The 26,719-nt window shown below is 40.7% G+C and overlaps 1 long non-coding RNA gene across 1 annotated transcript in view; it reads left to right on the top strand.

Moving 5' to 3' along the window:
• Positions 1-26,719, top strand: part of LOC121675013 — a 226,850-nt gene that overhangs the window by 119,160 nt on the left and 80,971 nt on the right. The gene's annotated exons all lie outside the window — the stretch shown is intronic.

Raw genomic sequence — 26,719 nt, 5'->3', positions numbered from 1 at the left:
TCCATTAATATTTGTCTTTTTCTGTATGGTCAAGCACTTGTGAGCTTATGGCCAGCTGTAGAGGTATTAAATATATATATTTTTTAAATGAGCTTACATTTGTGTATAAAAATATTGTCTGAATTTTTGGCTTATCACTTTTTATGCTCGTGCTTATGGAAAAATGCATAAGAAAAAATAGCTTTTTTACTAAAATACCTGTGACAATTATATTCCCGACAGTTGTGGGATATTGTGTATATTTCTATGCAAGTTTTCCAACTCTTGATTTTAATAACTTATTTTGGATTGCTTGATATTGGTGACAAGCTTTCTTGCACTATGGCTCCTAAAAGTAGACACACTGCTAAAACTAGTGTAGAGCAGGGAAGAAGGATAAGTTTTGCACAATAGAGACTTTCCTCCTTTTTCTGTCTTAGTCATTTGCCTTTTCACAACAATTTTGCTGTTGACATACTCAGCTTGTGATCTAATCTGTGCTCATTAGAGGGCATTTTACACATGCACAGAAGGCAGACTGAGGGAGGGGGAGAGCCTTTGCCAGTACTTAGAATTTGAAGTTACTTCCCCAAAGTGAAATACATGTACAGCAGTCACTCTCCAGGCCAGATTTTGAATCTGTCACTCCAACCATAAATCATATATTCACAGGACTGGAAAATTCGAATAGGCACCTGCTGTGTAATGGAAAAAGTTCTTCATTCCTGCTCTGAACAACATTGTTTGTAGCTTTCCACTGACTTGGATTGAATAAATTCAAGCTCTATTAGAGCTTTAGCAAAATTTCAGTTACTCCAAGTGGGTTAGATTTTTGTTAAACTTCATTTGAATGCTTATGCATTTTTTATGCTATATTAAGTGTACCATTTAATGGATTTTGTTTGGGTATGCAGCCTGAAGCCTCATTACTTGAAAGCTTTATAGCTACCAGAATTAAGTGTTTTCAGTCTCTGATGGAGAAAAATCAGCTTTCTGGTTGGAGGCTGGCTTTTTCCAAACTGAGAAATCAATAAACTGTCTCATCCTTTTATGACAGACCTGGAATTTCAGCTCTGTTTGCCCTGAGTTGTGTTCTGTGAATAATATTCCTCAAAGGAGAATTTAGCTGTCATAATTGATGGGATGCAGCTTGCAGTCTGTTATTGGCCACCTCAGTTTGGGCAGGACATCAAAGTAATGCTATTTATTGGGATAACCAAAAAAAGCATGAGCATGTGGAAACTGTCACCCCCTCTTGCCTCTGGGTGTCTAGTTTATATTCATTCTAGTGGAGGCACTCCACACTATTTTCCAAGAGCCTTCTTTCATTCTTCTTTTTTATTTTTCTTTTCTCCTGTCCTACATACTTAACACAAAAGTCATTTAAAGCATGATACTATAGCAAAATGGGATCAAGGTGAAGGAGGATTCTTTGCTACTTTCTAATCCAAAGGAGAAAGGTTTTGTAAGCAAACAAGTGAGATGTCTGCTATTCTGTGACACAGGAATGCAGCTTTCAGAGGAAATACCTTCTGTTTGAAGACATCCAGTGGTGCCCATAGTCAAGGCTGCCTCTTAGGAGGTAAGAAGTGGTCTTAATTAGGATGATGTCTGCAAGAATATAGTCATGTTGCAGGTACAATGTCTCTGTGAATTAAAATTGCCGTGAAGTTGCCCTTCAACTGTGTGCTGAGTGCCTGAGAAAAGCCTTAGTAGAACTGACAATTTTATTGAAGAGAATGTCTGTTGTAAAGCTATTTTTTTTTTTTTAAGTGAAGAACTCTGGCTTCGTGTCATGTTTTCAAAAGGATCGACTGTTTTGTTCTGAATCAGTGTGACAGAACTGAAATCTTATTGTAGATCATGTTTGGTCCAGTAAGGAAGTGCCTTGCCAAGATGCTGCATTGCTGGTGCGTGGGGCCTGAGTTCTTGCAAAAGAGAGATGGAGGTTTCAGGGTGTGCTGGTGTTGAGTGGTGGCCATGTGTAACTCAAAACTTACAGCACCTTGCTTTGCTCTTAGAAGCAAGATTTTCTTCAGATGAGTTTTTTGTCTAGGAGAGAGATATTCTACAAGTTGCCACCTTCTCCTTTGAACAGTAATTGTCCAACTTCTTCCTCAAGTCCAACCTGCCCACCCTTCTGTTTGTCTCCAAGGCAAAATGGTCCTGCAACAGTTGTGTGCTGCAGATGAATATGTGAGGAGGGGGATGGCTGGTAAGCAGGGAGTTATCCTCCTGTCTGTGCCTAGGAGTGGCTGCAGATGGGCAAGATGAGCATCAACCAGCGCAGGTTAGGTCAGTACAGAGAGGAGCTGAACTTCCCTCATATGTGAAGCAAAGGGTGTAGGGATGGGGCTGGGTGTCTTCTGTCAACAAAATGCTGCCTCTTCCATAGAGCAGACAGAAAGTGCTGCAGGCTCTGTATTTACTGTGGAAATTGTGCAGAATACTGCAGAATTGGCTCATAAGTGTGTGTAGGTCATTAACCGAGTGCCATCTACTGGCACAAGGGGACTTTATTGCCTGCTTCTTTAACGCGAGAAATGAGTGCTGCAGCTCACACTGAATGGCTTCCAGGTGGGCCCTGAATGCAAGGCACCAGCCTGGTTTTAACCCTGGCCACAGCTTTTATTCCTTTTCCATCTATTGCAAAGTCTGTGGGAATCCCCATATGCTCTCTTTGGCAGAACTCATAGACTAGAATCACCTCTTGCTACCTGACTGGGCTGCATGGACAGAAAAGGTCAAATTTTTGCATATTGTTGAGAGACCCTGTTTAAGTGGCATGGTATCTTACAGAAGGGTGTACACATTCAGCTAGCTTCTGACAGAAGCACTGCATGTCCTACCACTCTTCCATGTGTCCTCAGATGTCAGCAGGCTCCCTTGGGTCTTTATAAACTCAGGTGGAGAAGCTGGAAAATCATTGGCAGCTCTAAAGGAATGCACAGAGGGGCAGGGGCCTATTATTCTAATTTAATTAATTTAATAAGTATATTTAATGGAATAGGAGCCATATCAGTGTAATCATCACCAGGAGGCCTCTCATTCATCTATTTTTCATGCAGAGCAGATTTTTGTACAGCACAGGTGCAGTTTCAAAAGATGGCAGGAGCGAAGCCTAAGTAGGAGGCAAGCAGATCTTCTAGCACTTGGGAAAAACCAGGCATGATTGGGGCAATTTGTCACCCAGCATTACAGTACAAAGACACTGTATCTATTTTGTTCGTAAGAGAAAAGGAAGCAACTTGCATTTTTTTGTGGAGGGTGGAACTGTGACCTTTTTAGCTGCTTGCATCAACAGATGAAAACTGAAGTCCTCTGACAGACCTCTCTAAGGAAAATTTTTCCTGCTGCTTCCCTTGATTAGGAGAAAGTGGTTTTTCTGCATTGCAAAAATGCTTGACATATGCAAAAAAATACATTCTTCAGTAAAATAAAATGACAGCTTTGCAAAGTTCTTCACCGAGACTGAGGCACTAGGATAGACTGGGGTACACATTCCCATGATGGAAGCCTCAGGCTCAAGCCATTGTTAGAACAAGGAACTCTAACTCAAGCTAGGAAAGATGTTCACATCACACAATTATTCTCCAGTGGAGCCTTCCTCCCTCATGATTTCAGTGTCCGTCTTCTCCACAGGAAGCCCTTGAGAACCATATTGACAGCAGCTCTCCTCACAGAAAAATTTGTCATCTTTGTGTGGGGGAAATATATTTCCTAGAAGATTTCCATCTGTCTTGAGCACACACTTTATTTAACATCCAAAATATTGAAATAAGAAGCTGTTCTCAGAACAATCACCTTATCATAAAACACACCCCACTAAGAACATGATTTCTGTTTCCATTTAATGGGAGGCAGTGTTCCTCATTATTCTCTGCACACTGAGCTTCATCTAAATCAAATTGAACTGAAAAGGACAATAGTGCTATTGATTTCTAGTACCAAAAATAATGCATAATAACCACACTGTACTGTCAAATCTGTTCAGTGAATGAAATTGCTATCACAGAAGATGTATCATTATTCATCAATTTTATTATCCTTGCCAAGCAGGCTGGCGTCTTCATTCAAGTCATTTCTATGGAACTTGACTTGAGCAAGGAGTGACACCACGATCTGCACTTCTTGGTCAACCATGCATACCCAGGAGCTGTTCAAACCTCTTTATTCCTGCGAGAAGAGCATGGAAGCGCCTTCCTGCTGATTGTTTTTCTGAAGCTGCTGGGAATGGGAAAGCTGCAGTTTAGCTGAAAACAAGATGAGGAGAGATGACACGTGCATGTGTTTGAACGTTTTAAATCTGTGTGCAACAGTGCCAGGAGCAAAGATTCCTGAATTAGAAAAGATGTAACAAGAAGATTAAAAGCACAACTAATTTGTTATATGCTATCAACTAGGCTATAAGCTTTTCTCTTCTGTTTTTAAATACTGTTTATAATGAGTGCTGCAAAGGAAACCCTGCAGTACAGGGTGCCAAGAGTCATGTTTTGGGACAAGGAGTCGTAGCTGTATTGGAGGTTCAGCTGGCATAAACTGGCTTGGGTTCACAGATGGCATCTCCCTTCTCTGCAATGTGCTGTAGCTCGATGCACGGGTGCATGCTGGGGGTGATTATTTTTAGATAATAACTGCGTAGTTCTGGAGGGGCCTTTAGCAGTCTTGGAGCCAATAAGGCAACTATGGTATCAGCAATGTGAAAATTGTGGCAGCGTGACATCCAGGGAAAATACTGGTAGGCTTAGGTCAGATTCTGGTCAGAGAGAACCACCAGCAAGTACCGACACCAACAGCAGGGGTTTTGGGACTTGTGGCTTTCTGTTGATTAAAAAACCTGAAGAAACAAACCACCAAAACCAACCACCCCTCTTGCAAGTATTCTTCTCTTCTCACATGCACTTTTCTGAACTGCTGAGCGGTTTGGGTAGGGATACACTTCCTCTCTTTGTTTTTGTGACATGTCAAGCATTCATTATGAAGAGATCTTGATCTTGCATGCCTCTGTAGCCTGTGCTTTGTAACTGTTCCACCACTTGTTGCTGAAGTCCAAAACTGCTCTCCCCTTTCTGGTTTTGATTTGTTGGTGTTTGTATCTGTCCTTCCAGGGCCTGGCTGGAATCTACTACAGAAGGGCAAAAGTGCTGAGTGGAGCATATTTCACTGGTTTTTCAGTCTGACTGCTAGTGGGAAATACTGACACTCTCTCAAGAAAGCTCACTCACGTGGCCATCTCAGTTTACCTTGAAAGTTCAGGCTGACTGCAAGGTTCAGGGAAAGGGGGTTTCACTGACTCCAGCCTTCAAATTTATTTTAGGCAGACTGGTGAGGAAGTTTACACAAGGTTGAAGGTCAAATACTTTGTGTGTAGATGTCAGAAAATTCAGGAAAAAAACATAGTTCCTTTTGTGTGAGGTGCCCAAGGACTTTCCTGTACACCTCATATTTCTGCTCTCCACCTCTTAGATCATGCAGAGGATTATTGGAACACAGCTTACCTTTCTGACATAAACCCCACTCATTTTTGTTCCATCCTTCTTCCCAGGCCCTCCTTTTCATCCTACTCAGGGAGAAGAAGCATGTGAGAGAGGAAGAGTGGTGGGAACTGGCAAAACCCCCAAATTTGCACATGGTGCAGCTTAGCTGGTGATGATGATGGAACAAATACTTCTGCCATTAGCAAGGCCTTTTGAAGAAGGGAACCTCCACAGGAAAAGGATAGGAGCTCTTGGGCAGGTTGCACAGCCTGAGCTCAGTGGATGGTTTAAGCAGTGCACAGCCCATTTAGAGGGCTGCTCTCAAGCAAGAAATTTCCTCAGCTGACCTTGTGGCATGGGCTAACTCAGCATTGAGTTGACAGTGTGCTTTCCAGGACCTACGTGACACCTGAGGTGGAAACGTGCTTCCCACAGCAAGGCTATTAATAAATCTGCTTTTGTGAGCTCTTGGCCACAGTCTGAGGCCATATTCTTCTAATAACCCTGAAATAGGTTTTGTTTTCATGTACTTGTGGATATTAGGTTGAACCTTTCCTACTGTCAGGGATTTCTGAAACCTTAATTGCTTTTCCAGCTTAATTGCCCCTGGAATGAGCTCAGAAATTAGCTTTTTGCTAATGGGGAAATATTTGAGCTGTTAAGGCTCTAAACTATTATTTTTAGACCTAAATTAAGGTGGGGAAATAAGATGCAGATAACAATCAAGGTTTCAATGTTATTACACTCGAATGCACTAGGACATACAGGATTAAATACAGCCTAAAATGACTCCAAGAACTTGTTCAAAATGAGTAGTCTTGAGATGAAACACTCAGACATTCTCCCAACTACATGCCACCTTGATCTTATTTACCCTTGTTTTAATGTAAAGGTTTTGTTGACAGGCATCATTCCAATAATTTCACGGGGTTTATACTCTAAAAGAGTTGGCTTTATTGGAATAAAAGAGTACACTTTTAGGGTTTATATTTTTTCTCTCATCTTAAAGAAAAAATTGGGAAATTGAGTAATGACCTAATTGGTTTTAGCAGATGCTCTGCCAGCGTGTGGAGAATTCATGTGGTACTGTTTGTCACTGGGGGACCTTAACCATTTTTGAGCACTTACAGCCCTCAGAAGCAGTACAGTAATACCTTGCAGTACTTCTGAGGCATATGCAAAATACAGGTTTCAGCTGTATTTTCAGATACAGCTTAAAGCACAGCAGTTGTGAGAGTGAAAACTCGAGTGTAGCAAATTAGCAGTTTTATTTTATACCCAAGTCATTTCTCAAAGATGGAAAAATTATGCTAAAAAACACAGCATGTGATAAAAAACTAATGTTATTTTTATTCCTAGGAAGGAAGTTTCATAGAATAGTTATCAGTGTTGCAATTCTCGTCAATTACTGGTTTGTTTAAAGGACTCTTCTCATATGTAATGATCCCTGTGACAAGGCAAACCACAAAAAAACTTAGATTCATCAGTCAAGAAGTCTTGCAGTGAGTCATTCTGCTTGTATAGGTCCCTCAATCATCTTTTTACCAAGATTTTTTAATTGGTGGGGCCTACATAAGCTAATATTTGAGACCCTGTAGAAATGTAACATCTGGTTCTTTCATTAAAGGCTGTCAAAACATTTATGTGCAACAGGACCTAAGTAAGATCTCATTGGGGAAAAAAAGAATTTGAACCTGAATTGAAACATTTGTTGTATGTTTTGGTGAAACAAATGGAAAATTCTGCATGAATCTACTCTAGATCTTGTGTTGCTATTTTTCCCCTCTTGACTCTGTCTTTATAATATGAACAGGGCTGTTCCCTGCTGGAGACCACAGAAACCTCCCAAATTTTCTGTGAGAAGATATGTAAACATTTGGCTCAGAGGCAGGAGAGTTAATTGGGCCATCCTGGGCCAATTAGATTAATTTGGAACCCTGCTCTTTTTTTGTGAAGAGGATGAGGGAAGAACTGAAGGGCCAGGTACTGAGTTGTTCCTGTATCCAAGAGCTGCCAATACAGGGCTGAACTTAGTAAAAAGGGAGGAGGCACATTCCTAGCGTGATGTATGCACATGCTTGAACATGTCTTGACTTTACTTGGAAAGACAAATATTCCATCGATCTGATCCTGTTGTAGAGCAGAACGGGTGCCAGCCAACACGTGGAGGTCTTCTCCAGGCCTGGCAGCTGGAAAGGCCATGGTTTGTGTCATGGTCGCCACGGGAATGTGCTTTGGTCCAGCTGATTCCTCTCCAGGAATCTGCCTCATTTAAGCTGATGGAGCCGTTCTGGGTTTACAGTGACTGTTGTCTGGCTAAACTGGGCCTTTCAGCAATCTCCCCCTGCCTTCCATGGTTCCTGGCCACACACACATCCTCTCCCCAGAGTGCTGGGTGGCTGCTGCTGCTGCCTCTTGTGCTGTTATTGTGTTTCCAAGTGAATGTCGCATTGTGCAAAACTGGCACGAACTGCATCAGGCTCCATAATGAAATGCTGGTTGTACCGGCAGTGCACCACTTCCATCTCTAAAGGATAAGTAGCATCATTTATGGGAAGTCTTGAGAGCTAAAGCAGATCTGGCTCTGACAGGGGCAATCAGATTTATATAATTTTCTGACAGACAGTTAAGCTTAAAGCTGCACAAACCGGAAATAAACTGTCAAGGAAAGTTAATGCTTTAGAAGCCCAAGGTCTTATGAGGCAAGGCACAGACCTCTCTTCATACAAAGATGCTGCTGCTTTCTCCTGTCTTTTCAGAAGCCCCACAGCGCCATGAGAAAACACCCCACCCTTCCATGAATCTGATCCCTATTAAAGGTAATAGAAACAAGAGCATTTTAATGAGGGATGTGTTTGGGCTAGACTCTACCACGACATAGACTTCAGTGTTTGCGTGACAAGAAGTAGCAGCAATTCTCCTTGGTTATAACTGGAACAATAAGTACATTTTAAACTCACTAATGCAGGGGAGATGGTATGAAATGAGCTAAAAGCTGAGACTGGGTCATGATTTTCCAGCCAGCACAATGCCCCAAAGGTGTCCTGAACCATTAAGTCTGTCTTATGTTGTTTCAATAGAATAATATATCAGTTCCATAAGTTTTGGCACAATGTCTCAAACCTAACATTTAGCTAGGGTGTGCAGGTACAGAAGGCAGGAAGGACATGGAGGCTGACAATCTATTACACACAATTCTTGCAACCCTGACTGTGTTTTGGTGGGAGGGTAGGTGCCTTTATGCTTGTTAGCTCTGTGTAGCAAGTCACAAAATGTGAGGGTGGAATACATGTGTCAAAGAGAAGGCTGCTGAAAGCGGCGGCAGCAAACACAGGTTTGTGCTGTGGAAACCTGTGCAAAGCTTGTTCTGCTTTCCATGTCACATAACCCTGCACTGTGTCTGCGGGATCTGGCTGCACCCTAAAGACACACACGTGGTACCCCTGATGTGGACAGGGGACTGCAGAGCTTTGGGGGCCCAAACTATGTTTTAACAGTGCCTGACTTTAAGTAAGTGATGATTTGACAAAGCCATCTTGCCCAAAGGATCTGGAGATACCAAACATCCTTAATGCACTTGATGGGCTTGCTGATTTTGTTTTTTTGCTCCTGGGACTTTATAGCTGAAAGAGAGTTTCTGAGGGTGAAGCAAGTTTGTCATTCAAGTATTACTGCACGCTCAAACCCAGCAGGCTTTTGCAGGACATTCTGTGATCTTGATACCATATTGTCCCAAGTTCAAGAGGCATTTATACTTTTCCTCCTATCTGAGTGTGGGCTAGAGTGAGGACAAAAGAATGAAAAGTACCAACTCTGTCCAGGTGAAGAACACAATTGATTATGTTTTTATTTAAAAACTAAAAAAGCAAATCTGTTCTTTTGAGTAGCACAGTTTGTGCTGCAACTGCTGTAATTCTACAGAAAATTGTGCTACTTTAGGATCTTTTTGCTGGAGGCAGGAGTTTAATTTAATTCTCCGTCTTCTTATTGTTACAAAATAACTGTACCTGCTTATTGTACATTCAAGTAACTCTTCAGTGTAAGGTTTTAACCACAGATGATGATTGAAAACTCTTCTTTGAAGATGACAGATATTTTTCCCCCTGCAAACACAATCTACTGCCTTTCAAATGAGGTACTTTTGAAACTGAATGTATCCTTACTGCTTTATCATCTCTTTCATTTACATACTGCACTGAAGAAAAAAGTAGGTAGAAAACCAGAAAAGGAGGTGGAAAAAGAAGACAGAACTAGATAAACAAAAACACTTAAAAAATTCTTTGTCTTCAGATATTCCACATGCTTCACCTCTATTTATCCATCCAAAAGGAACTGACAGGAACTTATCATTCTGGAGATTTTTCCATTTGAGTTAGATACCTTCATGCACTGTCAGCTGCCATTAACAATTCATGCTGAGGAAGTGGTGCTAAACAGGTTCCTGTTTCAAAAAAGTTGTTCCCAGAGTTGGGAGGCCCTTCCAGCAGATTGTTTAGGGGAAGCAGCCAAAAACACCAAATCCAAACCCCAAACAGATCACAGGAGGAAGATGAGCAAATGAATAAAAATCGTAAGAGTTTTCAGGAATTTTACAGCATAATTATGTGTCTCATTAAAATGCTCTTCCTTTTATTATCTTTGCATTTAGTACAGTCGGGGTTTTGTTTGATATTGTGGTGACTTATGAGTACTTGTGAAATGACAGAGAAGGAAGAAATGTGATGAAAGGAGAGGTGAATGATTGCCCTTAAAAGACCAAGGGATTCCTTGCAATAGCTTTGCTTGGCAATACTTTCCTAGTTTGTAGAGAACTAGTTGGTACAGGGTTTCAGTGGAGTTCAAATCTTTGATCATCTCTGTGCTAAATGCATATTACCCTGGGTAAATGTTTTGCTTACATTTCAGGTTTTTTTCATATTTTTGGTTGGGTTGGGTTTTTTACTTCTTGGTGGTTTCAGTCATCACAGACGTTAGTGGCTCCCAGGTGATTTCAGCAAGTACCAGGGTGAAGATGAGGTGACATTGAGTCTGTACGGAATCCACAGGACTTGAAGACAGAAAGCTGTAGTATTAGTGAGGCTATATCAGCTTATAGCAGGGGAAACTTACCTATTTGACCCAAGGGGAACACAAGGAATTTTTGGTCAGACCTTTTTATCTGTAATTTTTCTTTTTACTATGGATTTTGTTATATATTTGTCTGTTTATAATATGCTTGCTTAGGTTTTTTATGGGTACTTTAGTAACTCCTTTTGATTTTGGATTTTAAACTGCTTTACAAACATTTCATAGTTTCCTTTCCATTTCACAGTTATTAGGCATTTTTACGTCTAATGTACATGTAGTCTTCACTATAGGAAATCATCAAGTTGAAATATGGAACCTTCTTAGTTGTAAGAGATGGACCTGAGTGTTGGGAAGCTAGTGGACTCTCTGTTTGGATCTATTTTGTTCATAATAATGGTAAGCTTGCTCTGCTGTTCTTACTATCCAGAAATTCCGGGCTCCCAAAGTCTGAATCCAGATGCTAACGATTTAGGCTGGTGTTTTCCTAAAACTCAGCATGCACCACCCTGTAGTAGCAGAAGCTGTTCAATTATTATCTGATGAGATTCCCCACATGAACCTGGCATGAGTATATTTAACACTTCCTATTTGTAATTACCAATGTTCTGCAACATGTTAAAAGCAGTCCAGAGGCTTTGGCCTTGTGTGCCCTACAGTATGTTAAACCTTGTTTGGGCTTACTGCAATGCTGTAATCACAGATCTTGTTGCCTAAGGGAATTTTCTCACGTTTCTTAATTTAATTAAACATTTCCCATTAAGTTTAATTAAATGTTAAGACAGAGAATTCCTCCTTAACCCTACAATAATAAGGCTTTACAAACCAAAGTACAGTTTTCACAGATTTTATTCTGGGACTTCATCTTGTTTGATACAGTGAATAATTTAACAGTGATTTTAACATTCTGGGGTTTTGTGAAGTCTGTTTCTATTCATCTCCCTCCAGCTCATTGGAAGCAAACGAGACAGGTCACCACAATTCCCTAATGATTAGAAAGGAGGTGTACTCATTATTAGAAATGAGGACCACGTCTACACCATCTCTGCTTGTCTGGTAGTTGTAAACTCCCATCAGTGCAGTGCCTGCCTAAAAAGCCTGACAAGTGATCTCTTTTCTGGAATTTTCCAAATTTTCCGGTTTTGAGGCCACGTTAATCAGAGCGTAGTCAGTTCATGCCCCGTATTTCTGTAGTGACAGCACTGGGCAATCACACTGTCTGTTGGAAAGTTTAGGTACCATCTAATGTAAACAGTTGTGCAGGTTAGCTGTGCTTATCTTAATTAAAATGCTGAAGGGTCATGTGAAAACTCTGGTGCTGCCTGGAGAGAGTACTGTTGCAATTATTTCACCAGTAAGGGAGATATTTCCCTATTTCTACTTACTGGGGTTACACTTTTTCCCATTTTTATGTGAGGGTGACTGAAATTGCTCACTGATCCTTTGGACAGAAATTATTTCATATTGCTCTTCAAAGCTTTGCATGTCTCAGGGCTTTTCTGTGTGTGTGTATTACAAACACTTAGCTATTTAAAGGGGAAAAAAAATAGAGAAATGTGACACAAGAAGTGTACATTCCATGTGCCATACACCAGCATGCTGAAGGAATTTTGTCTTTAAGGCTGTTTCTTTAGGCTCCCAGCTGACTTATGATAGCACAACGTGGAATTGTAGAATGAGCAGAGTCCCATCAACACCACATCTGTTCAAATTTCTTGCTTTTTAGCTTCCACACTGACATGCACAAATATGAAAGGGAAGAAACTTACAGTTCTGTCTGATATGCAGAACGTTTTATGGTGTAAAAATTTACTGTAACTATTTTAGTCAAATACATTATTCTGTCATGACCTGGATATAAACATAGTAATTTTACCTTTTATATAAACAGTTTTCACATCAAAAAGAGTTTATTTTACAGTATTTACATGCACAGAAAAATCTGCTGTAGCAGGTAAGTTCCTGGCTGTGTTTATTTCAGTAGAATTTACTACAAATTGCATTTATAGAGCAATGAGGCTTGGAGCCACCCCACCTTGCTTTCTCTCCAGGTCTGCTGTTCACAGCAGGAGGGAAAGCATTCAGATGCCACTCGAAAGCCAGTTGACCCCGTGGAGATGCTCCTTCTTCTCCATGGTCTGCTGGGTGTAAAATGCCTGGACTGCTATTTTAGGCACTATATTTCAGCGGAATGCTGAGCTCAGACCTGATGGTCTCTGCAGCATCATTTAAGGATGAAAATTTTGTAGGTGAGAAATACCAGACCAAGTCCTTTAACTCAAAAAGTTATCTTAGCTTATTGATTTTCATAGGCCACCTCACAGGAGCAGGTTTCCTTAACAAAAGGTGTCTGTGCTTTGAAAGCTACTTGTTCAGTGACACACTCACATATAGCTTCAGGATCAGCAGATCAGGCCTCTTTGGGGATCCACTGCTCTGAGCACGATGTTCCCATCTCTTATGGATTTAACATGGTTCTTTCACCGTGATCTTGTCTTTCTGAATCACATCAACAAAGTCTGCAGCCCCCAAATAGATGCTTGGATATCACTTTATATTGAACATAAAGATTAAAAAAAAAAAAAGGTAAGAAACAAGATCTGCACTTCTTTGCTTCTTTTCTCAGCTCCTTTAATATTTTTTTTGTTTGGGTCATGTTTTGTTGGATTTTGTTGTTGTTGTTGTTGTTTGTTGTGTGGGTTTTTTGTTCCATTGGGATTTTTTTTGTTGGGTTTTTTTTTTGTGAAGCAAGTTTCCTAATTTTACAGCCTAACTTCTAACTTTAGAATACTTATAGCTGGCAGCACAGGGATAGATAGAAAAATACAAAGGATTCATGTGATTCCAGGAAGGACTATATAGTTCATTCCCAGGGAGCTGTGCCAATAGTTGTCAGAGGATGCTGATAAAAAGTCAGTTTCTCATAAGAAAATGAGCAGGTGTGTCTGAATACATGAGGTGAGCCAGTCTGTTGAATAAGAAGATCCTGATTATATGTGACTATTTTTCAGGGCAAATCCTTATTTAAGGTTCTTTCATGGGTCACTCCTGCCTTAAGCTCCTATGCTTTGGAAGGATTAACACTGGGTCATGCCTGTTGGTGTTTGAATTTTTAGCTTAAGACCTGTTAATGAGAAATATAACTTCTGCATTGAGTTACCCATTTCTTTTGATTGGAAATTAAGAAGACAACTTTTTATAAGTTAAATAGTGTAAAGCTCCTGGTAAGTATTACTAGTTTTTGAGAAATAATGCTATGCTGGTTTCATATATTGCTTTAAAAATGAGAAAATCATTACTCTTAGTTCTGTTTCCTTCCAAAGAACTCCAGACCATAAGCAGGGAGCTAGCAGGGGTTAAGAGGTTTGGCAGAGATGTGCAATGTGCTGACTGGAGCAGAAACATCTTTCACATGCTTGGTTCAGCAGCAAGGCTGAAAACTGAAAAGACATTTAGAGATTAAGTCTGCAACCAGTCTCATTGCCTGGGTTGCTTCCCCCACAAAGACAAGCTTTTTTTATTATTCCTAATCTTCCAGAGGGTGCTAGCAGCTATTATTTCCTCTTCTGTATAAGCAGAGAGTCAGATCCACACCTGAAAGAGCAGTCAGTACCTTCCCAGAAAGGATTGTTGGCTCTCAGAGAGGTTGAAAATTGAGAAAGTGCTTTGTTAAATGTTTCAGAGCAGTTGAGACTTGGTCTGCTGTGGCCTCAGTTTTCCTGTTTGCTATTTTCTAAAGTTATTTTTCAGCTATTGTTTTGGGGTTTTTTTGGGTTTTTTTGTATTCTTTTTTTTGGGGGGGGGGTGGTTGGGTTTTTATTTGGGGTTTTGGGGGGTTTGGTGTTTTTTCGGGTGTTGTTGATTGCTTGATTGGTTTTGGTTTTTTTGGTTTTGGGTTTTTTTGAGTTGCAATTTTAAGCTCATGACTCAGAATTTGTCTGAGAAGAAAGCCTTGGAAGCTGCTTGAAAATTGATATCACAAACTTATAGGACCAATAATTGAAGTGTTTTCTTGAAAACTGTAAAATCAAATTAGCAACTCAATTTGCTTAGGATTTTCAAGTGGGGAAAAAGAAAGGGCACTCCTATTTTTGTCTGTGATCACTGCCTTGAAGATAAATGACTTTGCTCCTTGCTGTAGGCCAGTGTACATAGCCTTAGCCACTACACACTTTTTTTGGTTGTAATTGATTTTTTTATGAGGAATTTTCAGAACAATTTCAAACCCAAATATTTTCCCTCTACCCTTTTATTTCTTACTTGCTCCCTGGCTGATTTGGCTGTCAGTGTAGTGCACTGACAAATAAATCATTGTCAGGGCTCTGTTCCCCAGTGCACAAGAGCCAGGAGTCCCCAACTAACCCTGCAGTCATGCAAAGGTCCTTACTTCACAGCTTTATCAAGGCTTGCTGACTTTGCAGCATCCCACAGAGAAGGCAAGCTCACTACATGAAAGACAGTATCTTCTGTACTCAGGAAAAATAGACTGGGAACCAAGGTGCTGCACGAATACAATATTTAACACAGACAGTGTAACTCCTTTTGCAGGGCACATGACCTGATGGGTTAAGCACTGCAGAATGAGCTGGGTGACCAAAATGTGAGGATGTTCTCTGTGACCTTGAGCAAGCAGATTCCTGTAATCATAGCTCAGTTTCCTTTCTTGTTTCATGGCACAGTTGCTGCACACTTGGAGTAAAGAGCAGGCCCTTGGTATCAGGCTTTCCTATCTGATTTCATGCAGGTAGTGCTAATAAGCCATACTGGAAAAACCTCTTTTTCTGACAATTCTGGGGCCAATTTCTGTCTCTCAATGTTTACTAATCTATGGCATCTCATAATTCTGCTGATATTTTTTGAGGCTTTTGCTGGAACCTCAGAAAATGCTAGTTTATTGCTAAATATTTTGCCTTTGCCCCTTTTCACAAATATTGAAATTTCAGATCTGGCATCCTGCAGAGGGAAACTTTAAAATACAGACACGTTTGGTGAAACTAGATGAAAACCAGCAAAGCTTAAATTTCAGCTTTAACTGATCATGTTAAATTCCCATATACTCACAGAAAATGAGTATGTGGGAATTTTCTGTGATGCTGTTTCAGTTTAAGCATGCTAGTGCAGATTTTATGGGGTCTGGGGGTTCCTGTGTGCTGCAATATTTTAATGTTTTTAACTTCTTGCTGTACTGCAGACATTTGTAACAAGCAGAAGGCATCAGATGTAGAATAGTGATCTTTTGAACTGCTGCTAAAGTAAAATGTGCTAAACTGTAGAGTGAAAGGTGATGTCACAATCAGCCTTAGAAATTTCACTTCATTCGTTTCTTCAAGGATAAGAAACAGATGAAAGAAAACCTCTTTTTTTATTATTTTTCTAGTTACTTTCCTCACTGAGAAAAATTGCAAATTCACCTTTCAAGATGAATTAGAAATCTGTCCTAGCCACTTGCTGAAGGAGGGCCAAAGAACAAACACACGAATATTTGAAGTGTAGAAAAAGTATGCTAATATGGCCAAGTTTGGAAAAAGGTAATCTAAATTAAGCACAAGGGGATAGAGAGACAGCAAGGATGTGAAAAGACAAGGAGCCTTCAGAGAGTGCCTCTAACTGATACCATGTTTACTTTGTTAAAAATGGGGAAAGCAATCTCTGTCTGCATTTTATCAGTAAATGAGAGTTTTAATAATAAATTATCTATGTGATTGCTATTTTCTTTCTCTTTGCAAGGAGAGAGGCTCTAAAAGGAAAAATATTTCCCTAAGTAAAGTGTTTCTCTGGTGGAAAGCAAAGAGGAACAAGTCCGGATTTATTATTGTCTTTAATTTACGGAGTGTTGGATTTCTGTGGGGGTTCTTTGGGTTTTTTGGAATGGATAGAGAGAATTGTTGTCTCATGATTGAGTAGTGTGCATTTAACACCTTTGTCACAGTCACTGTGACATTAGCAGTTCAGGAAGCACTGCAGGTTGGAATAAAACTATAATCTTCTAATCCAAGTCAGTGGTTGGGTCAAAATCAGTGTGGGGCCACAACTGACAAAAAACTTGAGTGTGATCAGCAAAAAGGGAGTCATTGGTGTATGACATGATAATATTTGTGCGTCTGTGATTGAACTGAGTACTCCAAGAGGCAGATGGCCAGTGGGTGGTTGCACTCTACCTTTCACTGCCCTTCTCCTGATCATCTGTGCTTGGGAATATAAGATTATCTTGGCTCTCTTTCTTGCTGTTACCCCACTCACTCTCTCTCTCTCTCTCTGAGGATGGCAAGCACACATTCCTCAGAAGGAGAGCACACATGCAACCTGTGAAAATTACTAGGGAAGCTGTGGAAAGGATTGGTGTGGTAGCATGGCTGGGAGATAGCAGCACTTGTGTCAAATTAGTGAAAGAACAATGCTGCAAATTCAAAACAGAATTAGGAGAACAAATCTCATTTTGCTGGTAGTGTTGCATCTGTCCTAAATTTTGGAAGTTCTGTCTGGAGGAGTGTAATTACATGGCTGAAAAGAGGTCTTAGTTGTCTGACCTTAGGTCCTCTAATTTTCATTTTGTGCTTATGGTCACCTAAGAAAGGAAGAGTATGCCTTGGGATGCATTTCTTGTTAGGATGACCATTTGTGCCTTTTTGCCATCTTCTGATTTTCATTCCATTCCAGTGTTGAGCATGAGTCCCTTGCTTCCCTGTAGGGAGAGATAGATGAGCAGACATGTAAATGAACCTTCTGTAACTCTTGCACAGGATTTCATAGTCTGTCACAGAGGAGCAATCGTCTGTCACATTAATATGGTTCTTATTACAGTATTTATGTCAAACCCCCTGTCTTTCATCATTTTCATTAGCATGAAAAGTAAGGTTTTAACAACTATGGTAATAGGTAATAATGTAGCATTAGAACATAAATCTAGTGACGATACAGATACCCATAAAGTGACAGGGAGGTGTTATAATTTGCTTCCAGCACTTATTTTGGGGACAGATTTGTGTAGGTGGCTTAATTTTTAGGAAGTATTCACTATAATTATCAGAACTAACAGGAACGCTTGGCAAAGGGGAAAAGGAAATCTTTGGGTTGCAATTAAATTGAAGATGAGAGGTAGCAGTTACAGCTACAAGTTACCAACTTTCTGATGGTGCTTGGCACACGTTCCCTTCCTACTTCTGACCGACATGTGACAAAACCTCACAGTTACAGAAGGGTTCATTGCCAGAATCTCTGACTTTGGTACAGGAAGGACACTTTATATGCAGTGTGTATTCACAGGCACAAGTGGGATAAACTGAAGTGAACCAGATCATTGAGTTAAATAATTTAAATGTTAGAATATGCTTTATTCACAGTCAGAACTGTGAGGTACTTTGCAAAGATAGTGGAGCCCCTCCTGAGCAGAGGAGAAATTGCTCAGTCATGAAAATTTACCTAAAGAGCCGAGGTAAAGGCAACCATTATTTGGAAGAATAGGACCATTCAGTGGACCTGCATCTGACTGAGAAAACACAGAAAGGAACAATTTCCCTACACAGTAAGGAAAGGAAAAGTACTTTAGTTATCCAAACTAGCACTTGAACACACTGTTACAGTTAATTTGCGAGGTAATGGAGTGTTTAATGGCTTCCAGTGGTCAGGAAGTTGGTTTTAGAAAGATTGTGGGTGAGAAAACTCTGACCCATCCAAAGCATCCCAGTGATTTACAGCGTTTGTAGGCTGCACAGTGCATTGTGCTGCTGTGAAGCCCCAAGCTAGCGTCCTCTGCTCTGATGCCAGCACTGAATGCAAAGCTGAGGTCTCTTAGCAGTGCTGCTATGGATCTAGAGAGTCCTGAGCCCTTCAGATGTGCACATGTATCAGCAGGCTCAGATCTTGAGGACTGTACACGGCCCTGAGCTGCTTTCCACAGGAATAACCCATTTGTTTTGGGCGTGGTGCTGGTTTTCACCCTGTAGCTCTGTCTCCTCTGGCTGAGCTCTGGGATCAGACACCTCATACTGGTTCATACCTAGTCAGACCACATGCCACCACCTGCAGCCATCTTGTGCATGATCAGGTAATGTTTGTCCATGGCAATCAAGTCCTAGTTTTTGGATCAGTCTAGCATAGGTGATGATGGGATTTTGCTTTCACTGCTGACCTAATGCTTTCAGAGGGCTGAAATGTGACTTCCCACATAGTGGTTTGGGAGCAGGCTCCATCACTCTTTTCTTTTTCTTTGTATTTTCCTGGTAATGGTTTCCACATATTAAAATGCGTTGTACTGCCTTGGAAAGAGGGAAAGCAGAGGGACACCGATCTCTTCTCTGTGGTGCTCAGTGAAAGGACCTGAGTGAATGGCCTGAAGTTGTGTCAGGGGAGGTTTAGTTTGGATATTTAGGAAAAGGGTCTTCACCCAGAGCATGACTGAGCACTGGAACAGGCTCCCCAGGGAACTGGTCACAGCACCAAGCCTGACAGAGTTCCAGAAGCACCTGGATAACGCCCAAAGACTCATGGTGTGATTTTTGGGGCTGATCTGTGCAGGGCCAGGACTTTGATTTAGATGATCCTGGTGGGCCCCTTTCAGCTGAAAATATTTTGATTCCTTGGGTAAGAAGCTGGCAGCATGAGGTCTGCACATGAAGATGGTGAAGCTTCATCAACTGGGATATGAATTTATCACATGTGAACTTGTGAACTCTCTTTCCCTGAGCAAATCCCTGCACCCATGTGAGAAATGAGACAACTCTTAAAAACATTAATTTATTGAAAACAGAAAAATTGGAAAATTACAGAAATCAGAAAAATATAAAAATTTGGGATCCTATGGCTCAGTAGATGGTATGTCCCAGGAGCGCAGGGATATGAGATCTTCTGGCTGAGACAGCACTAGACCTCAGGTAGAGAAAAAGAACTTGCAATGCTGGGCTGACTTTTAAAAAAACTACTAAAAGCCCCTTAAAAGGGGTAAGGCTTTGAATGCCCCAGCACCGATGTCTCCCACAGCTAGTCTGGAGAGAGCAAGAGGGGAAAAGAGAAAAGAGCCTGCCACTCGGCTTCGTCCTTTTTATAGTTTTTGCTCCGCCCCCAGTCTGCCCACAGCCCGCCCACAGCCCGCCCCTTCAGTCCAAAGCGATTGGTGCTTTCCCTTTGATGGATCATCTCTGCCCACCAATGGCTCATCGTTGTCGGGGGGGGTGGGAGGGGGGTGGTATCAGTTTGAGATAAGGGGAATACAATACCTTCATTAAAATTCAGGTATTCAGGTTGCCATGGTACTTGCCTGCAGAGTAATGGCTCTGTAGCTAAAAATAGCTGCTGGCTATTAAGACTGGGTGGGGGTTTTGGCCTTGGAATCAAAATGCAAGTGAAACACCTACAAAAAGTATTAAAATACATCCAACACACCTCAAAACACTTGTAAAAGTATACAGTAAACACAGGAAAGGTAACTCTTATGGTGTACCAGTGGTTTGAAGTTTAAGGGGCAAGTTTGTGATTTTTAACTGGGAAAATTTTAACTGGGAAGGGTGCAACTCTATTAATCAACTACGTTAAACAAATGAAAACACTGATAATGGAACTGGATTTTTGTACCTGGGCTGATGGGTTAATTGTAACATTCAATTTAAAAATAATTAACTCAAAATTAATTAATTAAAGCACTTAATATGCAAAGACCAAGCACAAATAGGGATTTCATGTATGACACCCAGCACGAGTATTTGGCCAGTGGGTTCAACAGCTGTCCTGGTAGTTTAGGCTCCTTCTCAGTGCACCGAACTGCTCAAGCAGACCTCTGGTTGGTGGCAAGGTGCATTTGTCAATTGCAGCCCTTTTTTCCTGCTCGTGAGTTAATCAGTCTTTGTCACTTGTGTAACTGAGCTGGCTGTTACTGCGGTTGATTTGTGATACAGAACTTTTTTGTCTGGTAGAAATCAGAGCAATTTGCAGATGAAGGTGAGTGCACTCATCCCCATTTAACTGATGGGAAAACAGCAATGAAAACCAATTCCTGAGAAGCAGCAGAGCTGATAGTTAGCCATTGGGAATAAAATCTTGTCTCCTACTATCCCTGTGGATGCTTCATAAATTTCAAGTGAGCCTAATGTGCAGTTTGAGATATGTTTTGATATATATCCTTTTGACAGACAAATCATAGCCTATCTTTGTGTTTCCAGATAGGATGAGCCTGATTCTTTCTAAAATGAGATTTCCAGAGAATATTCATGTTCACAAAACCAAATTCCACTTAAGTATTCTGCAATAGCTGTATGTTTAAGCACACACTCTTGCCTGGTAGCTTGCTCACTACAACATTCACAGAAATAGTTGGCAACCTGGAACTGGATACAGTCAAAGGAAGTTCACGTGAAGTAGACAAATAATTGCCTGTGCAGCGGTTAGCATCAATTTACCTAGTTTTCAAAATCCAAGTTCATGAATAATGAACTGCCTTTGTTATCTCTGTCATCTCTTCGTTACAGCGTAGTAGATGAGCACAGAAGCATGTGGAATCCAGGCTATTAGCTAGTGCCAGCTGTTTGTGCCCAGGGAGAGCCTGGCTCACAGCATGTCTCTGCCCTTTGAAGGACACATGGAGCAGAAGGAATGCTTGTGTTATGCGACTAGAAAGGTTAAGAGGATGGCTGGTTACACTGTCAAACTTTCAAAATATTGTTGCACAGACAACAGGTTCTGCAAAGTCCGTTCCAAAACGACCAAGCAGTTTCAATTTACTGTAACAGGCTGAAGTTAAACACCTTTGGCTTTGCAATGGGTTGATTCAGCCCCTATTCTCTAATTGTGCTGGACCTTCCAGCAACTGTGACTGAAGTTAGAAAATCTCTCCTTGCAGCCATTAACTCCTGTGCACGTCCACATTCATGCTTAGCAGAGTGACAGTCACCTTTGGGCAGTGTGTGCCTGCACATCCAGGTGTGCCAATCTGCTGGGATTTATACTTCCATTCCCTGGACGCATTTGCAGGGTGATATGTGCATGTTGTGAAAGACAAGCAGGAATAAATGCTGCAGGCTTTTTAATAAAAATGTTAGTGCCTCTACATTTGCGCAGCAGTGTGGCCTGATTATGCAGGAGCTCTGAGGCTTATCCCAAGATGATGATTTTTACATCAAAAGTAGATTAATGGAAGTCGACAGCCTTGTGTCCATCCAAACACAGTATGAAATGATAATAAGTGTAGAATTGCTAGTCAGTAGGGTCTCATGTCACATACTCAGACTAGATAAATGATGAATATGTAATGAAATTACATAGAATTGAGACAGATGGCTCTAGCTTTTCATAAATGCATACATCTTTACAATCAGATAATAATGCCAATGTGTGGAAGATCAATTGGGATATAACAACTTTGAAAAAGAAAGTAATTTCTTTGCTTTCACTTTCAGATGTGCATTTAAATAAGAATCAAGTTTAATTTAATTATAATTTTTTTCATCATGAAATTAAGCACAAAGAAGAAAAGACACCAAGGGGAAAAAATACAGGGACACTTTAATCTTATTTTGCTTTGAATTGTAGTTATTTATCCTAGTGCCTATAATGAAATACCATTGCCAAAAAAAAAAGACAATTATTTTCTCTCCAATAAACATTAAGATAGATTGATGGTCACTGCTATAAAAAGGATTAAATGAAATTCTTGACACCTTTTCAGGAAGATGTCAACTTGTTCCTAAGAACTCCAGTTATGAGGAAGCTTATAATACAGTCCACTTGTTATTGATAGAGATGTTTAATATTTTACTGACTATTTAAGGTGCAAAGTCCTTGAGATAAATCAACTTCTCATCCTCTCTCTGGATTTTACTATTTCACTAGAGGTACATCTTTCAGGGAATTGACATGATTGACTAGGGACATAGTGTAAAAAATATCATTTGAAATAATGTCATTACCAAAAAGGAAGGAATTTTGAGAACAAAATAATTATGAAGCTCATTAAATTCACAGTTTCTGCGTATCGCAGATTAGTGAAAGAGTAATGGCAGTAATGCAACACATAATTTTGCATGCTGGTTGTGTATTATCTGAATTACTGTCACTTTCTTTGAATTTAAAGTCCTTGCTTGTGTAGATAAACAAATATATCTGTCCCTCATTTGCATGGAGTTTAGGATATTTTCAGGTGAAGCGAAAGTAGCTTTCAGTTTTCTGCAGTCTATCAGCCCAACTTTGAGTAATAGTTATAATGAAAGGATACCTGCTGAGATCTGAGGTGGTAGGTGCCGTGCCAACACACAACAAGGGTACTACAGGTATGGAGAGTTTGTAATCCCTTGTCTCCCGATGAGAGTTCTTGAGTTGGGAGGGAGGAAATGGGTAAAAGCAGTGCTGGGTGGGAGTACTAGGGGTAGTCCTCTGACACTCCCACAGGAAAAGCTTCAGGTGAGATATTACCTTGTATGGCTGTGGAGATCTGGAATCAGCAGCCAGCACAAGAGAAGGAAAATCAAGTTTAGGATGCAGTTTGGGGTTCAGCTCCTAAATTGCCTTGATGTCTTCAGAAGATGACACGAATCCCTGCAGTGGCCTTGCGTGCAGACTACGCTGTTTACACCGAGGAACAGAAAAATGAGGCTCAGAGCAGTGGACTTGGAGGCTTTTTGTGCAACCATTGGAAAAAAACCAAAAATGCAAGTTCCCTTTTAGTACTATCTGTGCTCAAGAAACAGGTGTTTTCTCAACTCTGCATTTTTCCAGAGCCTCCCAAATGTTATTTCAGCAGTCTTCGCAGGAAGTTACTGCTGGGTGTTGGCTTGTGGTGGAAGTGGGGCAAAAGGCCTGCCCCTGTCAAGCTGGAGGGCACCGATGCTCCCAAGGGAAACCCTTACTGGAGCAGTAAGAATTTCTCCCTCATAGGCTGTTTGCTGCAGAGTCATCATAACAGGAGCATGTTTCTCCTTCCACCGTTTGCCACTTCCTCAGTGATTCCAAAAATCACTTACAGCTGACTCAAGCCAAGTTACCTAAAGCTGGAGGCTCCCTAATAAGACTTAAGCACTCTTAAAGCAGAAACTCTGTATTTACCTTTCAAGTGGAAGGATCACTGACAGTCTAAAATATTTTAGTGGTATCAGTATTTGCCTTCAGTCTGCATTTACATGCAGTCATGGAGAATCTGGGGTAAGATCTTAAAAGATCACTTTGTGATATTGCCTCAAGAAAATTTCTTTTCTGTGAATCATAACTGTGATAGTTTATTGATCAGATTAAGCCAACTTTCAAAAGAGAAGATAATGCCATGCATTTTACTTAAGATGTTTGTGCAACTGCTAAACAACCGAATGTCAGTGAGCAAATGCCTTGGTGGTGGCAAGTGGAGAGTGCTCTTTTCTCAAAGATATCAAATCTTTCATTTTTTATTGATGCTTTTTAGAAGCAAAACAGTGTTTTCCATTACAGCAAGTCCTCAGCTGCCTTAAAAATCAGCAAAGATGGAGAATTCCTGGTCTGTGCCCCAGGAGCAGCCTACCATCCAATTGTATATGGCCTGTAACCATTTAGTTTTCTGGGCTGCAGCAGATCTATACTATCAGGGGCATTGAAATATGGTTGGCCAAAGGTGGTAGAAGGAACTCTTGGCTCTCACTAAGGAGAAAATTTGCCATCTCTGTGGTACAGCAAGAAGGAAAAATATAAGGGAAAACCCTTATTTCTATACTTCCACTATATAGACAGGAATGAACACAGTTTTCTCTTCTGACCATGGATTATGGGTGCTATCAAAGACAGGCTATCCTATAGGCACAATTCCCAGTAAACAGACCTTACAATTTCTGTCTTTGTAGTGAGAGAGATCTGCAGGAACCAGCAGAAGGTGTCAAAGCACATTGGTGTTTACCACCTTTTGGTCAGTCACACACACACACCCCCCCATACCCACCACACTCTGTTTCTGGCATTTCTCATGCTTCAGCATGACTAAGAAAGACCTTTTCTTCCTCTCCATTCCCAGTCAATGATGCTACAATGATGTAGAGTAGGCAACACTTCATGGAGCTGGGCAGACTTCGGTGGAAGCTGCTGCTGTGGGAATCCCAGAGCTATGTGACTTAGGAAGCCTGACTATTAAAATCCTCAAAACAACAGAGGCTTAAGTTTACTTGGCTCATTTGAAAGATAGGTAGAAGAGGAAAGGAGTTGAAAACTTAGACAAAATGAGTTCAGGAGAACCCTTGATGTGATGGTAAGTATCTTTTCAGGGCTTTGCTTGGATACTTCGAACATCTGTTAGCAAAGGCCAGCACTAGTAAATACTCATTAGCAAAAGGCAGACTATTGCTGTTGGCTGGTTTTGTCCCTACTTTCTAATAGAAGCATGCATCTCTGCAAGTGAATATTGGAGTCAGTGAAGCTGCATGGTATTAGGCAGTTTCCTGCATGTCTCTTTGCTGCTGAAAATGTGTGTTTTCTTTTCCTTTCCTCCACCTCCCTGCTTCCTCCCCTCCACATTAGCTCTGGCTTTAAAGCTGTTTAGCTAAAACTCAAATAAAGGAATATGCTAGAATTGGAAAGATAATTATAAGGTCAAAATCCCTCACACACCACTGGATTCTCTCCCTCCTGATGTGGATTCTGGATTTGTCTGTGAAAGCAGAGAAAAAGCTTTCTTTGGTGCATTGTCATTAAAACAGTTAGAATCTGCAAATCCTGTACAGTCAAGACAACAGCAGGATTATGTTTGAATCGTAAGAATGAGCAATGTGTTCTGCTTAATTACAGAAGTTACAGAGGAAAAGGATTTATTGACTGCCCCATCCTTCACCCCTCTAGTGTAGGATTGTTCTCTCCATAGTGCTTCCTAAGTCCTTTTCTTTCCAATGTTATGTGCACCGCATGATGGATCATTCACAGCTTAGCTGGAGGTCTTGCAGCAGTTCTTAATGGGTTAAAAGGTGTAGTTGAGCCTGCTAGCTGCTAGCAGATCATGTTCTCAATGTGGATTTTGGGAAATTGCCAAGGCGTGCTCATCTGGGGCTATCAAGCTAGAGAAAACAATGGTGTCTCAGCTCACTATCAACATGTTTTCCCTGGAACTTAGCTTTTACCTTGGTTGTCTCAATTTCATCAAAGAGCTTTTCCTCATTATTTCCCTTTGAGGGTTCAAAAATAGTTCCCCCCATCACTCATGTTCACAGCCTCTGGTTTCACAATCTTTCCCAACTGTTTTGTTAATGTGGACTTTATCTGTAAAATGGTGCTTATCTTTGATCACACTTCAGCTGGTAGGAAATTTCCTGCTAAAATCTTCTCTTTTGATAAAGCCCATTGCAGGAAGCCTTGGAATTATTACAACAAATCCCCCCAAACCAAAAACTGAACTTGATTTTTCTTTCTCTATTTCTTCCTTAACTCCCTCCTCACCCCCAACAGAAATCTTTCCTTCTTATTTAAACTTCTGGCGGTTTATGGATAGTATTTGGTGTTTTCTTTTTTCCTGAATAGAAGGCTGAAGTTCTTTTTGTACATGAGAAGACTCTCTCCCTGTCTCTATCTAATAGCCTGCACAGATTTGTGGCAGCAGCATGCCTTCTCCCAGGTGTCAGATATAAACCCATATTAACACATTTTGGCTCTGTCTCCTTCTAGATGCATCATTGAGAAGCACATGAGAAATTCAGGCCAATACTTTCAACTGCAAACCCACTGTTATTTCTCTGTCTAGGCTCTTGGTTTTGTCCATCCAAGGTCTTTCAGTATCATTACTTTCAAGTTTTTATTTTTACTAAGGTTAGAAGTGTTATTCTACCCTCCTGAAGATGCTCTGCATATTTCTGATAAAGGTGTTTTAGTGGCTTCCCCCCCCACAAACAGAAGTTTTAATGACAAGCTGTCAAACCATGGAAATGCTTGTCTTGTAATCCTTTCGGGTTTCCAGTTTTCAATAACTGCAAACTCTTTCAGTTTTTGTCTACTCCAGAATGAAGAAAACTCCTAATCTGAGGAAAGCAAACCCAACTCCTCTCCCTAAAACCACCAACCCCTCCATGAGTAGAAAAACTCTACATACTTAATATATCCTGAGAAAAATAGTTGACATTTTCTGAACAATATCTGTGCCATTCCAACTGACTCCGATTTTGATCTTGTGTCTCTACACTTCCTTCTCTCCCTGTAAACGTGAGTTTGTTATATTTTTGCTCCCTGACATTTAAAGTGTCCCTGACATTCACATTGAATACTGTCTGTAAAATGTTGTT

Source organism: Corvus kubaryi, unplaced genomic scaffold (genome assembly GCF_017639235.1).
Source record: "Corvus kubaryi isolate FWS band 111438036 unplaced genomic scaffold, C.kubaryi_AGA036_p1.0 71, whole genome shotgun sequence".
NCBI lineage: Eukaryota > Metazoa > Chordata > Aves > Passeriformes > Corvidae > Corvus > Corvus kubaryi.
The sequence above is the reverse complement of the archived record's forward strand: the minus strand, read 5'-3'. Positions and strand labels throughout refer to the sequence as shown.